Source organism: Babylonia areolata, chromosome 24 (assembly GCF_041734735.1).
Source record: "Babylonia areolata isolate BAREFJ2019XMU chromosome 24, ASM4173473v1, whole genome shotgun sequence".
In the NCBI taxonomy this organism is placed as follows: Eukaryota; Metazoa; Mollusca; class Gastropoda; order Neogastropoda; family Buccinidae; genus Babylonia; species Babylonia areolata.
In genome coordinates, this window is record NC_134899.1 from 4,698,649 (window position 1) to 4,713,025 (window position 14,377).

The window sequence follows — 14,377 nt, forward strand, 5'->3', positions numbered from 1 at the left end:
CTGTGTCGTGCATGACGTCTCGAGGCTCGGTTTCAGTTTCAGGGAAACGTCAAAGCCTGCGAAACTGATATTGTATTCTTCTTCTTCTTCTTCCTGTTAGGTGTCCACGGTCATCACATTGACCATTCTGACACTATAATGGGGAGGAGCGCAGCAGCATGGAGTAAAAAAACAACAACAAAGTTTCAGTTTCAGTAGCTCAAGGAGGCGTCACTGCGTTCGGACAAATCCATATACGCTACACCACATCTGCCAAGCAGATGCCTGACCAGCAGCGTAACCCAACGCGCTTAGTCAGGCCTTGAGAAAAAAAAAGGTGAATAAATAATAGATAAGCGTACATAAATACGTAAATAAATAAATAAATAATAATTATAATATATAAAGAAAGGGGTAGTAGTAATAATAATAATAATAATGATAATAAATAAATAAATAAATAAATAAGTAAGACAACAATGATGATAGATAAGCAAATAAATGTAAAACATGAAGACACACATTCACACATACACCCACACATGCATTACAGATATACACCAAACATGCAGTTAAAAAAAAAGAACCAAAAAAACAAAAAACCCACCTTCCCCGACCGGCAGAGCCCTAGTCCCTCGCTTGCCTTACTTTGGCTGATGGCGAGGCAGGGCTTTAAGACATTCGGGTCATCCTTGAGGCCCTTGCGGTGACAGTAGCTTCTGGCAGTGAGTAGTCGGTACTCCACGCCTGGGTTTGAAGGAAAACAAACTACAGGACTGTGTCCCTTGCATCGTATACTGATTTATTATTTCCAAAAATGATAATGGTAATAAAATAGGCCTTGACTATTCGGGTTTCTTCGGCGTTCCCGCCCATCACTGAACTGATGACCTTTTATGCTGCCGTTATTTTCTTTTTTTGTTTTGTTTTTTTAAATATTTATTCATGTATTCATGCGTGCATTTATTTAGATAGTTATCTATCGATCTATCTATTTATCTATTGATTTGTTTGTTTACTGTATTCATTTATTCATTTATTTGGTCCGTTCATCATGAGTTCAACTATACACTGATTTATTTGTTTTCTTCATCCGCTATTTATTCATTTATTACGTATTATATACACTGAGCAGAGGCCTTTGTCATGCTCAGTTATCTTTTCTGAAGCTCAGTGTGGCAATGGAGCCACAGCCGTTGGGCATCGCCACGTTTTGGGCCGCGTCTCTCCACACGCCGCATGTCGCTGTCACTCTGTAGCTGAAACTTCTCTCCTTTTTTTTTTTTTTTTCTTCTTTTTTTTTTTTTTTTCTTTCAGTAAAAACAGTCATTAGATAGTGCCATTTTTGTTATTTCATTTCGATCACCATTCAGTTGTAATCGTCACGATCACTGATTATCAGTAGTAGTAGTAGTAGTGGTGGTGGTAGTAGCAGGAGCAGTGGCAGTTAGCATAGTTGTGTAGTTGTCGTGGGTGTTTTGTTGTTGTTTGTTTTTTGTTGTTTTGCTTTTTTTTTGCTTTTTTTTTTTTTTTTTACTGAAATCTATATTTCTTTGAACATTTAGTGTGAACTTTATTAATTCATCACTACCGAGTTACCAAGTCCGGCAGTGACACGGCTGTATAGGTTGCGGTAGTCAGTTTCAGTTTCAGTTTCAGTTGCTCAAGGAGGCGTCACTGCGTTCGGACAAACCATATACGCTACACCACATCTGCCAAGCAGATGCCTGACCAGCAGCGTAACCCAACGCGCTTAGTCAGGCCTTGAGAAAAAAAACAAGAAAAAAAAAAAAAAAAAACAAAAAAAAAACAACAACAACAGGGACCTTTTATGCTGCCGTTTTTTTCTTTTTTTTGTTTTGTTTTTAAATATTTATTCATGTATTCATGCGTGCATTTATTTAGATAGTTATCTATCGATCTATCTATTTATTATTGATTTGTTTGTTTACTGTATTCATTTATTCATTTATTTAGTCGTTTATCATGTGTTTCAACTATACACTGATTTATTTGTTTTCTCCATCCGCTATTTATTCATTTATTACGTATTATATACACTGAGCAGAGGCCTTTGTCATGCTCAGTTATCTTTTCTGAAGCTCAGTGTGGCAATGGAGCCACAGCCGTTGGGCATCGCCACGTTTTGGGCCGCGTCTCTCCACACGCCGCATGTCGCTGTCACTCTGTAGCTGAAACTTCTCTCTCAGTAAAAACAGTTATTAGATAGTGCCATTTTTGTTATTTCATTTCGATCACCATTCAGTTGTAATCGTCACGATCACTGATTATCAGTAGTAGTAGTAGTAGTGGTGGTGGTAGTAGCAGGAGCAGTGGCAGTTAGCATAGTTGTGTAGTTGTCGTGGGTATTTCGTTGTTTTGTTTTTTGTTGCTTTGCTTCTTTTCTTTCTTTCTTTTTTGTTGTTGTTGTTGTTTTTGTTTGTTTTGTTTTTTACTGAAATCTATATTTCTTTGAACATTTAGTGTGAACTTTATTAATTCATCACTACCGAGTTACCAAGTCCGGCAGTGACACGGCTGTATAGGTTGCGGTAGTCAGTGGACTCATATCAGTGAGGTTGTGTGTCAGTCAGCGCGCGCACTGATGTGTGTCATTGTGTGGGCGGTGACTGGGTCGAGTCAGTGTTTGTCAGTCGGAACAGAAACACAGTCAGACAGTACTGAGAACTGCCCGGAAAACTAGCTGATAATCTAGCTGACAGTCAATCTGTAACATGGCTCTATTCCCTGTTTATATATATATATATATATATATATATATATATATATATATAAACAACAGAAACGAAAAAAAAAATTATAAATAATAATTACCCGAAGAAAATGTATCGATGATGTAGCCCAGTATCATTTATCTGTGAGACAGAGTCAACCGTATCTGTGGTCACGCCCTACGATCCTGCTAGCTGCCGTACACACACACACACACACACACACACACACACAGGGCGCACGACAATGGACAATATCTTAACTTTTCCCCTGTTCAGCAGGACAGCAGAGTGGCGCAGTGGAAGCGTGCTGGGCCCATAACCCAGAGGTCCGTGGATCGAAACCACGCTCTGCTAACTTTTTTTTTTTTCTTTTTTTTTTTTAAAGATAATCCAGACCATATTCTGCAACCTTCATTCTTTTATCTGTTTTTTGTTGTTGTTTTGGGGTTGTTGGTTGTTGTTTTTTTTTGTTTTTTGTTGTTTTTTTTGGGTTTTTTTCGTTTTCTTTTCTTTCTTTTTTTTCTTTTTTTTAAATAACTGCCTTTTAGATATTGTGTTATTTTCTTCTTTTCGTATTTTATTATTTATGTTTGTTTGCACATTTTTGTTGAGATATATATATAAATGAAGTGTTTGCCCAGAGGTAACACGTCTAGGAAGCAAGAGAATCTGAGCTCGCTGGATCGAATCACGGCTCAGCCACCGATATTTTCTCCCCCTCCACAAGACCTTGCGTGGTGGTGTGAGCGCTCGTCATTCGGATGAGACGATAAACCGAGGTCCCGTGTGCAGCATGCATTTAGCGCACGTAAAAGAACCTAGGGCAACAAAAGGGTTGTCCCTGGCAAAAATCGGTAGAAAAATCCACTTCGATAGGGAAGCAAATAACACTGCAGGCAGAAAAAAAATACAAAAAAATGGGTTGTGCTCTGAGTGTAGCGACGCGCTCTCCCTGGGGAGAGCAGCCTGAATTTCACAAAGATATGTCTGTCGTGACAAAAAGAGTAATATGTGTGTAGTGTGTGTGTGTGTGTGTGTGTGTGTATGGTCACAGACATATTTCATAATGTTTGTTTCGTTTTGAATTAAGTTTATTGTGGGGTGTGGGTGTGATAAAGGGAGACAACTTACCCCTATCGCCTTTCCTCCCCTGACATCCATCTCGGTCCCACCGTGAGTTCGTAGCCGGGAGGTTATGGACACGGACATAACGGATATATTCTCCATGCATTCTACCATGCGAAATTTAAATCCCCTTCTTTGTTAGTTTCTTTTCAGTGACAGAACTAAACACAAGTGTTGCTGTCACCGTAACGGTTGACTGAACTTAGAGCGCGCGTTTACGGAAGTATAAAAAAAAAAATCGTTAATTGTATTTTGTATTCATGCAATAGCAAATACACACACACACACACACACACACACACACACACACACACACACACACACACACACGGAGAGAGAGAGAGAGAGAGAGAGAGAGTGTGTGTGTGTGTGTGTGTTGCCAACTGAACGTATAACACACACACAAAACAAAAACAAAAAAACAGAGAGAAAAAAAGACGAAAAAAAAAAAGAAAGAAAGAAAAGAACTGCACGTCAATAGATAACATGCAAAAGATCAGGTGATTTGCGGCGTTTGTCAGTTACTGTATTATCACCTGCACTTGCGCGCAGTGTGAGAGAGAGACAGAGAGAGAGAGACAGGGTGCGGGGATGACGGAGGTTGAAAGAGGAGTTGGACGGTATTGTCGTATACCTATGTCCATCGTTAACAGCGTGAAGGGGACTTGCTGGTCATAAAAACCAGCTGCCTGTTCAGTTGTTCTTTGTCCGACTCACAGCCATTGACCTTTGGCTGCCCAGCACTGTCACTGAAAGCGCAATAAAGTGACGTCTGCACATTGTATCGTCATGATGAGGTCAGCGTAGACTGTGCCACCAAGCTGCGTTGTCATCGTGTTCTGTGCAGTGCGGGAAGAGGAGGTGGGCAGGGCAGGGGGGAGAGAGAGGGTGGAGGAGGTGGGCAGGGCAGGGGGGAGAGAGGGTGGAGGTGGGCAGGGCAGGGGGGGAGAGAGGGTGGAGGAGGTGGGCAGGGCAGGGGGGAGAGAGAGGGTGGAGGTGGGCAGGGCAGGGGGGGAGAGAGGGTGAAGGAGGTGGGCAGGGCAGGGGGGGGGGAGAGAGGGTGGAGGAGAGAGGGAGAGGTTGAGAAAAGAAAGGCGGTTGAATGGAATCATTTCCTTTCATGCAGACATTTAATACGGTGATGAAGAAGCAATATTGAGAACATTATCAAGTCGGTCCTGAACACGTGACAAGCAGAGTCACTGTCCGGACAACGTCACTCCCAAACTTTCGAAGCCAGTAACACACACACACACACACACACACACACGCACACACACACATACACACACACGCAAACACACACACACGCACACACGCACGCATGCATGCATGCACCCCCACCCCACCCCGCACCCCCCCATATACATGTACACACACACATACTCACGTACACGCAAACACACACACACACACACACACACACACACACACACACACACACACACACACACACACACACACACAAACATACACGTTGTGGTCAGTCCAAGTGGTCCTTCACTTTTTTTTCTTTTCTTTTTTTTTCATGAAGTATCCTTTGTATGTTTCACTGCAGACCTGAAAACTGAGACAAAGTAGCCAAGGACAAGAAAAACTGATGGGAGGAGAAGGCTAACTGCGCCATCAGTCATACCGTTCCCTGCTCCCCGAGCCCACTGCCCCGCCCCCTCCACAGCACTCCTCTCCCCACAGCTTTGGTCCTCACTCCTCCTCACCCCACCCTCCACACCCCCCTCCTCCCAACACCCACCCACATTCCCTTTTGTCCCCCCCCTCCGTTCCCCGCACCCATCAGCCATCAACTCCTCTCGATCTGCGGTAATGTCTGTTTATCCTTCCCCCCCCCCCCCCCTCCCTTCCTCTCCCCCGGCCTTCTCCCCCCCTCCCCACCCCCCGTGACCAGTCCGATTCCAACCCCGTCCCCTTCGCAACACCTCCTCCTCCCTTCCTCCCCCCTTTCCACACCTTATCCATCGTATCCATCCGCCCCCCACCACCTCAATTCCCCCGCCCCCTTTCCCCTCCCTCTCCTTCTCCCTACCCCCCACCGCCTTCAGTTTCGCCCCACCCCACCCACACACCTCCTCTCACACACACACACACACCATCCTCACACACACACACACACACACACACACACACACACACACACACACATCGTCTTTCCCGATCACTTGTTGATGGTGATCTGAAGTTGGGAACTGGAGCCATTGCAGGTGGTACTGTCAGTAGGTGTAAAGGGAACTAAACGTATATATCAGGGGGTTGGGGGAGTGGGGCGGGAGGGGGGTGGGGGTAAGGAGGAGAGGGAGGGGCCGAGGGAGGAATACCTCACACAGATCCGCCCCTTCCTCCCGAGGGGTTGGTGATGATGGTGGTGGTGGTGGTGGTGGCGGTAGTGGTAGTGGTGGTAGTGGTACAGATCGTTATTGTTACTGAGTTATTGGTACTGACAGACGACTTGAGGTGGAGTTGTGATACCTATGCGCGTTTAGTCTAGAACGTATGTTTGATGATCTTGCAATAACCATTCGGCGCTTATTAGTCTGACCCAAGACACTGAGGGCTATTTGCTTCCACTTATGCTCTGACGCATTATCTGTGATGTCGTAGGACTGAAGTCGAAGGCTGTGTCTCGCACGTTCACACACACACACACACACACACACACACACACACACACACACACACGAGAGAGAGAGAGAGAGAGCCAGCATACATAGAATTGGGTCAGACAATCACGCAGCCAGCCATCCCAAGCCCTTAGCTGTGGACGAAACAGTAGAGGAAGTGCGAAACATGACAGCTTTTTCATGAAGTATCCTTTGTCAGGGAGGCTGAACACACTGAAAACCTGACGCCACATCTTTCGTCTTTGATGATTAGACATGGGCACTTTGGGGGGGCGGGGGGGGGGGGGGGGGGGGCGTGGAGGCGGGAGGAGGGGAGGAAGAGGAGAAGACGATGACGAAGAAGAGAGTAGGCGGAGAAGAGGGTGGTGTGGGGGGAGGGGGCCCGAGATTGGGTGGGGGTGGGAGGGAGGGAGAGAGGGCAGGTTGGGGGGGAAGGGGAAAGACAGTGGAGGTGGGTGGTGCAGGTGGGGGAGAGGAGGGTGCATCTTTGTGGTCAGTGGGTGGTTGGTCAAAGGTGCGTGTCTTGACGATATACCACACGTGGCCACCGGTCCAAACCCCCCCGCCCCCAACCCTCTCACCGCCCCCACCCTGTCATTCCAGCCTTTCAATTCCTTGACGCCACATACACGGGGCGTACTATACGGCCCCCCCGCCGTGAAAAATCAGAGCGCCGAGCGCCCCCTGCCGGCCGTCATTGACAGCTCTAGCAAAGCAAGGGCGGTTATCGAGACAGGATGAGATCTCGGACTGTGGGTCCGGAGGGCAGTAGTTGTAGGGGAGAGCATTAGGCAAGAGGGCGGGGGTCAATCGCCTCCCTTGTTCGCACGGTCACTGGTGCTGGTAAGAGTTGTCTTCCTCCCTCTGTGTGTGTGTGTGTTTGTGTGGACAATGCAGATTTCTATTCAGCTCTCGGGGTTTTCCGAGCAGGGTGTGTGTGTGTGTGTGTGTGTGTGCGGGGGAATGGGGGGGATGTGTGTGTGTGTGTGCGGGGGGATGGGGGTGGGGGGGCGGTGGCAGGGAGGGGGGGGGGGAGATTGGGGTGGAGGGAGGTGGGTTGGGGGGGTTTGACCGCTTTTCATCCCAACACCTTGCCAAATGCCCTGGGTGACGTTTCAAAGCTGGAGCTGTTTATAGCATCCACACCGGTGCTTTTGTTGGGCGCAGGGTGACTGAGACGTGTGATGAACGCCGCCGGAAGCCCCAGTAGTCTCATGGAAAAGAATCAGTGGTACGCCACAGAGAGAGAGAGAGAGAAAGGGGGGGGGGGGGGGGGGAGTCCAGGGGATGGATTGACGAAAGTGGGAACATGGGGGGGATAATCAGCAGTTCACTCCCAGTCCGGGCAGCCTTTGGGAAACACTGCCAGAGGTGGTGACGTTGCCGTTCATCAGTTTAGTTGTGCGGGCTCCGTGCACTGGACAGGGAAGGATTGAAACACTGACTGAGATAGCTCTCGGCGCGCACGCCCCCATTCGTGCACGCACATCTCTCTCTCTCTCTCAAATAGTACTGGCCGTTTCCCTTACACACACACACACACACACACACACACACACACACACACACACACACACACACACACACACACTAACATATATATATATATATATATAGAGAGAGAGAGAGAGAGAGAGAGAGAGATTCTTTCTCTCTCTCTCTCTCTGATCTCTTACAGTTAGAGATCATCAGCATCATCCATGTCACAATTTAGGTCAAATCGGTGTGTACACGACGAAGCCTATTGCAGAAACAAAAAACAACAACAAAGGGTACTTGGCTATAACGAAATACTCTAACAGTTGAAAGATGTTTGTATTTTCTTGAATTTGCCACAAGGAAACGTCACATAGAGAACTCCAAACAAGTACATTTTTCATGACAAAAGTGGACAGAATGCTGCAAGAGATCATGGGAAGAACAAGAAAGTTGTAACGAAGCTAACTGAGATCTCCGCCATACATTCAGTGTTAGCATCCCGCACAGATGTAGATTTGTGTCGCTGTGTGTCGCCGTGTAGGCCTGTACGTTATGATGGTCCGGGATGGTTTAAATCATCTTTAATTATTCAACAATGCACATGATTACAATGCAATGAATGACAAAAGAGCATCAACAAGCTTAAAGCTTATACTGTGCTCACAACGTTGCACTTCAATTCTATCATGACGGCTGATGAACCATATTATCAATTGTATCAAAAAACATTCATAAACAGTAAGTAATAAAATAATGAAATAAAACAAATAAACAAACAGTACATAATATAGTAAAATAATGCTAATATCAATATTAACATGAGATTAAATTTATTATCACCAGATATCGGCCTGATAGAAGAAAAACACGAAGGAAAAAAAAGAAGAAAATTTAGAAGAATGGTGGGTAAGGTGGTGGGGGAGGGGGAACAGAGGGGAGAGGAGAAATTCTGACAGATCATTGGCCAATCCATTCAACTCTGAATATTTGGTCAGTCAAATAAATCCAATGGCCCGGGATGTGCCCCCAGATATTCTTTTTCATAACCTGAAAGGAATCAACGTTCAGTTATAACATGATTCCCGGCAGTTTGACATGGCCTGAAACATGCGTGGTGAGAAAAGGTCTTCTTAGCGGCATTTTCAATGTTTTTAACATCATTGGAGTTTTCCGTGGAATGAGCCAGACTTTGGTGAACTGGTCTTTGTGGCGTTCCTTGAACTGACCTTTCAGCGTGTTGGGGGATTCTCTTCCATTTGTTTACAGAACTGATCGGCACTCTGCCCTGAAATGACCCCCTAGCGACTGGTAGGACCCTCAGCAACATGGTATGATTTGATTTAGATAATGTGATTTGAAGGCAAAATTGTTACATGACAAAAAGGCATGTGCTAAGACTGACAAACTCGGGAAAACACTCTCAGCATCTGTATTTCATACTTTTGTTGTACAGAGTCGCAAACTTGTTTACAACGTCAGTCCATCAAAGCAGACCTGGCCTGAAGACAAAGAGAGGGAGAGAGAGGAGGGCCACAAAGTGAAATTGGAGGCAATCTGTCATTTGAAATACAACTTGAATCATATATCTGCCCCCTCCTTCTCTTTCATCTCACTCCCCCCACCCTAACCCCCCCCCCCCTTCCCCCACCCTAGCCAGGCAAATGATACCTGGTCTTCTTTCGTGGAGTTTATTACCACCAGGCTGGCTTCACTTAGCAGAACAATTGGCCGGTCCGATCCGGGGGGTGGGGGTGGGGGTGTGGGGGTTAGGGGGATTGCCTCGTAATAAACAGTGTTTTATAGAGCCTGGGGGTATAGAGCTGTAAGGCGCTAGATGTTCAACATTAACAGCGTGCAATTTGCTGCCAAATTTACAGGACCCCTATAGCTGTTACAACCAGGCTGGGTATAAAACTCTGCTGCCAGCTCTGGGGGTCCTGCAGTCTGGAGATAGTTTCATCCCCACAGACACTTAGCTCCCTGCCTTCAGTCGTGGTGCACGCTTTGGACTGGTTGCTACGGTCTTCATTTCTTGCTGGTTTTGAGGGTTGCTGGTCATCTTGCTGGCACTTGGCAGTCTCAGAGAACGTGTCCCCCATGTCATCGCATTGTCAGTTTGTGGTCAATATCTTTAAAATGGAGTTCTGTGCGTGGTTCTTTACACTGTTGACATTTTGGACAGCTTCAAGAAAACGTCTTCTCTGTGTACTTACGGCTTGGAACAGTAACAGAAAAAAAAGAGAAAAATCAAAAGAAATTCATATTTTGTTTATAACTCGTTCGGATCCTGAACTTAAGGTGATATGCTCGGCGTCGTTGGAAATTCAGTTCTTCAGACTTACCAAGGAGACCCGCATGCTGTGTGATCTGGAAAGGGAAAAAAAAGTGTCATGACTTGAGCCGTGTCAGGATTTCGGTTGGAGTTTACGACAAAAGTTGAATTCTATAACATGTTCCATGTATTTGATTTCTTGAGTTTGAATTTCGTGTTGAGGAAACAATCAGAATCGCCACAACCTGGAAACGTTCCTGCTGTGATTCTTGTTTTTTTTATGAAATACCAAATCTGGATGTAACAGAATGTGACTTGCTGACCAGACACTGTCAGTTCACGTACTTCTTCACGACTTCCGGGGGAAAAAATCACAGTAATCGGACCCAAAGGAAAGTTGATAGGTTTTTATCAATACGTTTTTTTCAAGCATACAGTCAGTGACCACAATGTCCCATCAAAGGAGTGCTCTTGATATGTTTTTTATCAATACTTTTTTTCAAGCATACAGTCAGTGACCACAATGTCCCATCAAAGGAGTGCTCTTGATATGTTTTTATCAATACGTTTTTATCAAGCATACAGTCAGTGACCAAAATGTCCCATCAAAGGAGTGCTCTTGTCCGTTAAATGTATTATTGAATCATCACTGATCGGAATGTGATATTTTACGGGGAATTCTTTGTGAGCTGTGGAGAACCTGGAAGCTGAAGATTGATTTTTCCTTTGTGGATTATTCATCAGTGCCTGCATGATAAGAGAGAGAGAGAGAGAGAGAGAGAGAGAGAGAGAGAGAGAGAGAGAGAAACAAACGACTTGGATCTCCGTACTTTCAGAAGAGTGGAACATTGAAGCGTTCCTCAACGTTGACATGGACTCTGTGTCCTGGGCAGTGTTTCCGGGTTGGGTTCATGTTTAGTTGTGTCCTGGTTGTTCGGATGGATTTACATAAAGTGAACTTGTGTTGTGGGCTGTGGATACTGGTCAGTGGCTGTTAACGCCGTGCATTCTCCTATCACAAGTGAGTATTGGGTATCAAACCTGTGAATTGTTTTTGGCATGCACCGTTTCACCATGCTGCCTTGTACAGCTGATTGTTTTAAGATGAGGGACCGTGTCGCTTTGTAAAAGGTGTAAGCACTCTATATATATTTTTTGTGCGCATACGAAAACCCCAATTTATTTTCTTTTTTCTCTTTTTCTTTTCTTTTTCTTCCTTTTTTTCACACAAACAGCAAGATATCCAATTCTAAAATGTCTGACACAGAATCAGTTTAACACTTTGTTTCTCTATAGAACAGTGCAGGGTAACAGAGAACGAAAGAAGCACGGGTTTCTTGGTGTTCCATACAGTGACATTTGATGCGATACCTACAGGTGCGTTTCAGCGAACAGAAATTAGCAGGTAGACATGAACTATGGTACGCTCAAGAGAATGAAACTGCTCCAGTTCAGATGACCGGGGGTGACAGAAGCTTCCGAGAGAAGAGGAATAAGAACAAGAGATGGAAGAAGAGGGGGGTAAATTGGGGGTGATGGTTGAAGGAAGGGGGAGGCGGGGTGAGGAGAGGGGTGGATCAGATGCTATGCTTAGAAGGAAACTGGCACGCCAGGTAAACCACAGCAGTAGCCTTGAGGGGGCACAGCAGACAAAAGCCGTCACGACCAATCACCTCACCAATGGCCGTGCCGTGTTCTTTCTCAGCCCCACTTCTGCTTGAAATCCACAAGTAGGTAATCACCAAGAACTGAGCAGGGTCAGGCCACGCCCCTTTCGCTTCAGAGCCTGCCAGCGCGCGCGCTTGTCAAGTACCTGTTCTTTTTAAGCGCTCTGTCATTTTGAAACTGACAGCCTTCTGACAGCTACTGGCCAGCCGTCTTATTTCAACGCCTCGAAGGTGGTTGCTGAAAGCGTGTCGTCCGAGTGAAAATAGGATTTTAACCAGTGGCCTCGCTTTGGTTGTTCTGGTGTTTTTTTTGTTGTTGTTGTTTTCTCATGAGGGCGTTATGGAATGAAATTAATGGTCGTTACTGGAATAAATGCGTATGCCAGTGTCTGGTTTATGTGAGTGTCAGAGACTGAAAGATTGGTTGTAAAATGTCAAAATGTTAAAGAACTGATAAAGCTTTTTCTTTTCCTTCCTTTTTTTTTCCAGAATGGTGGGTTAGAATGTAGGGGACTGAATGGCGAAGGGGGAGGGGATATTGATGGTATTTTCATGACAGCCTTTTAATGTATTCCAGTGAGATCACATGCTTAGAAGTGATTTTTTTTTCACCCCAGTTTTTTCGATGATACGAAAGTGTGTACCCTCTAACAATGATAATCATTTTAATCTAATATTTAATGTCTGTAAAGACATCCGTCACATGACATGTATGTTTCCCAATGTCCCAGGACACGACTTATTGAAAGATGATTTTTTATGAATCATATTAGAAGAAATGTCATTCGCATATTGCTACTTCACAGTGTTTCCAAAGCACTTTCCCCGTTTTCTGTCCAGTCTTGGAAACTTTGCGTCATGTCCACATTAAAAAGTTGATGGATGAATGTAGGAACTGTAGAAAGGATGAACGAGTGAAGAAGGATTAAAAAGGAAAAAAAACTGAATAAAAACCCAGTTCAGAATTTCAAAAATAATATAATGATAATAATCATCAACATCCACTGTTTTTGTTATTGTTGTCAGTATCATGATTACCCTCAAAAACCGAAAACTGGTAGAACTGATATACCGAACTAAAATGGCTTAGGTTTGATCTAGATAATCTTGCTAAAATTGTGTCCTCTTGTTGAGTAGTTATTTGGGTTTTTTTGTGTTGTTGTAGGTTTGTTTGTTTGTTGTTGTTGTTTTTTGTTTTGTTTTGATTTTTTGTTTTTTGTTGTTTTTTGTTGTTGTTGTTTTGTTTTTGTTTTTTGGGGGGAGGCGGTTACTTTTTTTTCATTTTTAAGCCCGTTAGATATTTAATGTTTTTGTTTTATGTTGGTTTTTTCCCCATCTTCCGTCCCGACCAAGTACCAAGACTCTTACCCCGTACATATACAGCCACATCCTGACCCAGTTCACACCATGTCGTGTCGGGGTGAGGATTAGCAAGGCAAGGCAAGGCAGGGCAGGGCAGGGCAGGGCAGGGCAAGGCAAGGCAGGGCAGGGAAAGGCAAGGCAGGGCAGGGCAGGGCAGGGCAAGGCAGGGTAGGGCAAGGCAGGGCAGGGCAGGGCAAGGCAGGGTAGGGCAAGGCAAGGCAGGGCAGGGCAAGGCAGGGCAGGGCAAGGCAAGGCAGGGCAGGGCAGGGCAAGGCAGGGCAGGGCAGGGCAAGGCAGGGTAGGGCAAGGCAAGGCAAGGCAGGGCAGGGCAGGGCAAGGCAAGGCAAGGCAGGGCAGGGCAAGGCAAGGCAAGGCAGGGCAGGGCAGGGCAGGGCAGGGCAGGGCAGGGCAGGGCAGGGCAAGGCAGGGCAGGGCAGGGCAAGGCAAGGCAAGGCAGGGCAGGGCAGGGCAAGGCAAGGCAGGGCAGGGCAGGGCAGGGCAGGGCAGGGCAAGGCAAGGCAAGGCAAGGCAAAAAGTTTATTTCTTGTGCCTCCAGGGTGGCAATTGCCATATAGTCGTCGTCAATGTTTGCCGTTCCCTTTAAATCGAAGGCTTAACATTAATCATCGCTTTACACACCTTCCACTAACACTTTAATCTGACAAACCCAACCCAGAGAGAAGCCGGGATATTGGTGTTCAAAAGCTGATGCGAGGGAGCCTGACAAAAGCGTAATTTCAATGGTTTATCACACTGAGGTCTAACGCGGGGAAAACCCCAATCAGTGTCTTGACTTTGAAGTCGTTGTTTTCACACTCACACCCCGAAAGAAAGCGGGCAGCTGTGTGCTGTGAACTGCACTCTGCCCGTCGGAAGACCACGCAACTCTGTGGTGAGAACGTCCGTCAGGGGAGAGAATGGTGTGAGATTACACCCTCTTCCTTAGCAACGACTTTGGCGTGAGCGTTAGGATTTCAGAGAGGATTTCGCCTGTCTTGAGATAATGTCGATCGTGTGTACACTTAGCGGCTATCGCTTTTCGCTTTGCCGACAGAGTTTGGGAGTTTAGAGTCGTGATTTGTTAACGGTTTCAAGGTTTCGTTTGCGGTTATTGGGGCGTTG

General features: G+C 45.8%; 1 protein-coding gene across 1 annotated transcript in view; it reads left to right on the forward strand.

Moving 5' to 3' along the window:
* The window catches only part of LOC143299139 (uncharacterized), a 35,310-nt gene that overhangs the window by 11,200 nt on the left and 9,733 nt on the right, over positions 1 to 14,377 (forward strand). The window lies entirely within an intron of this gene.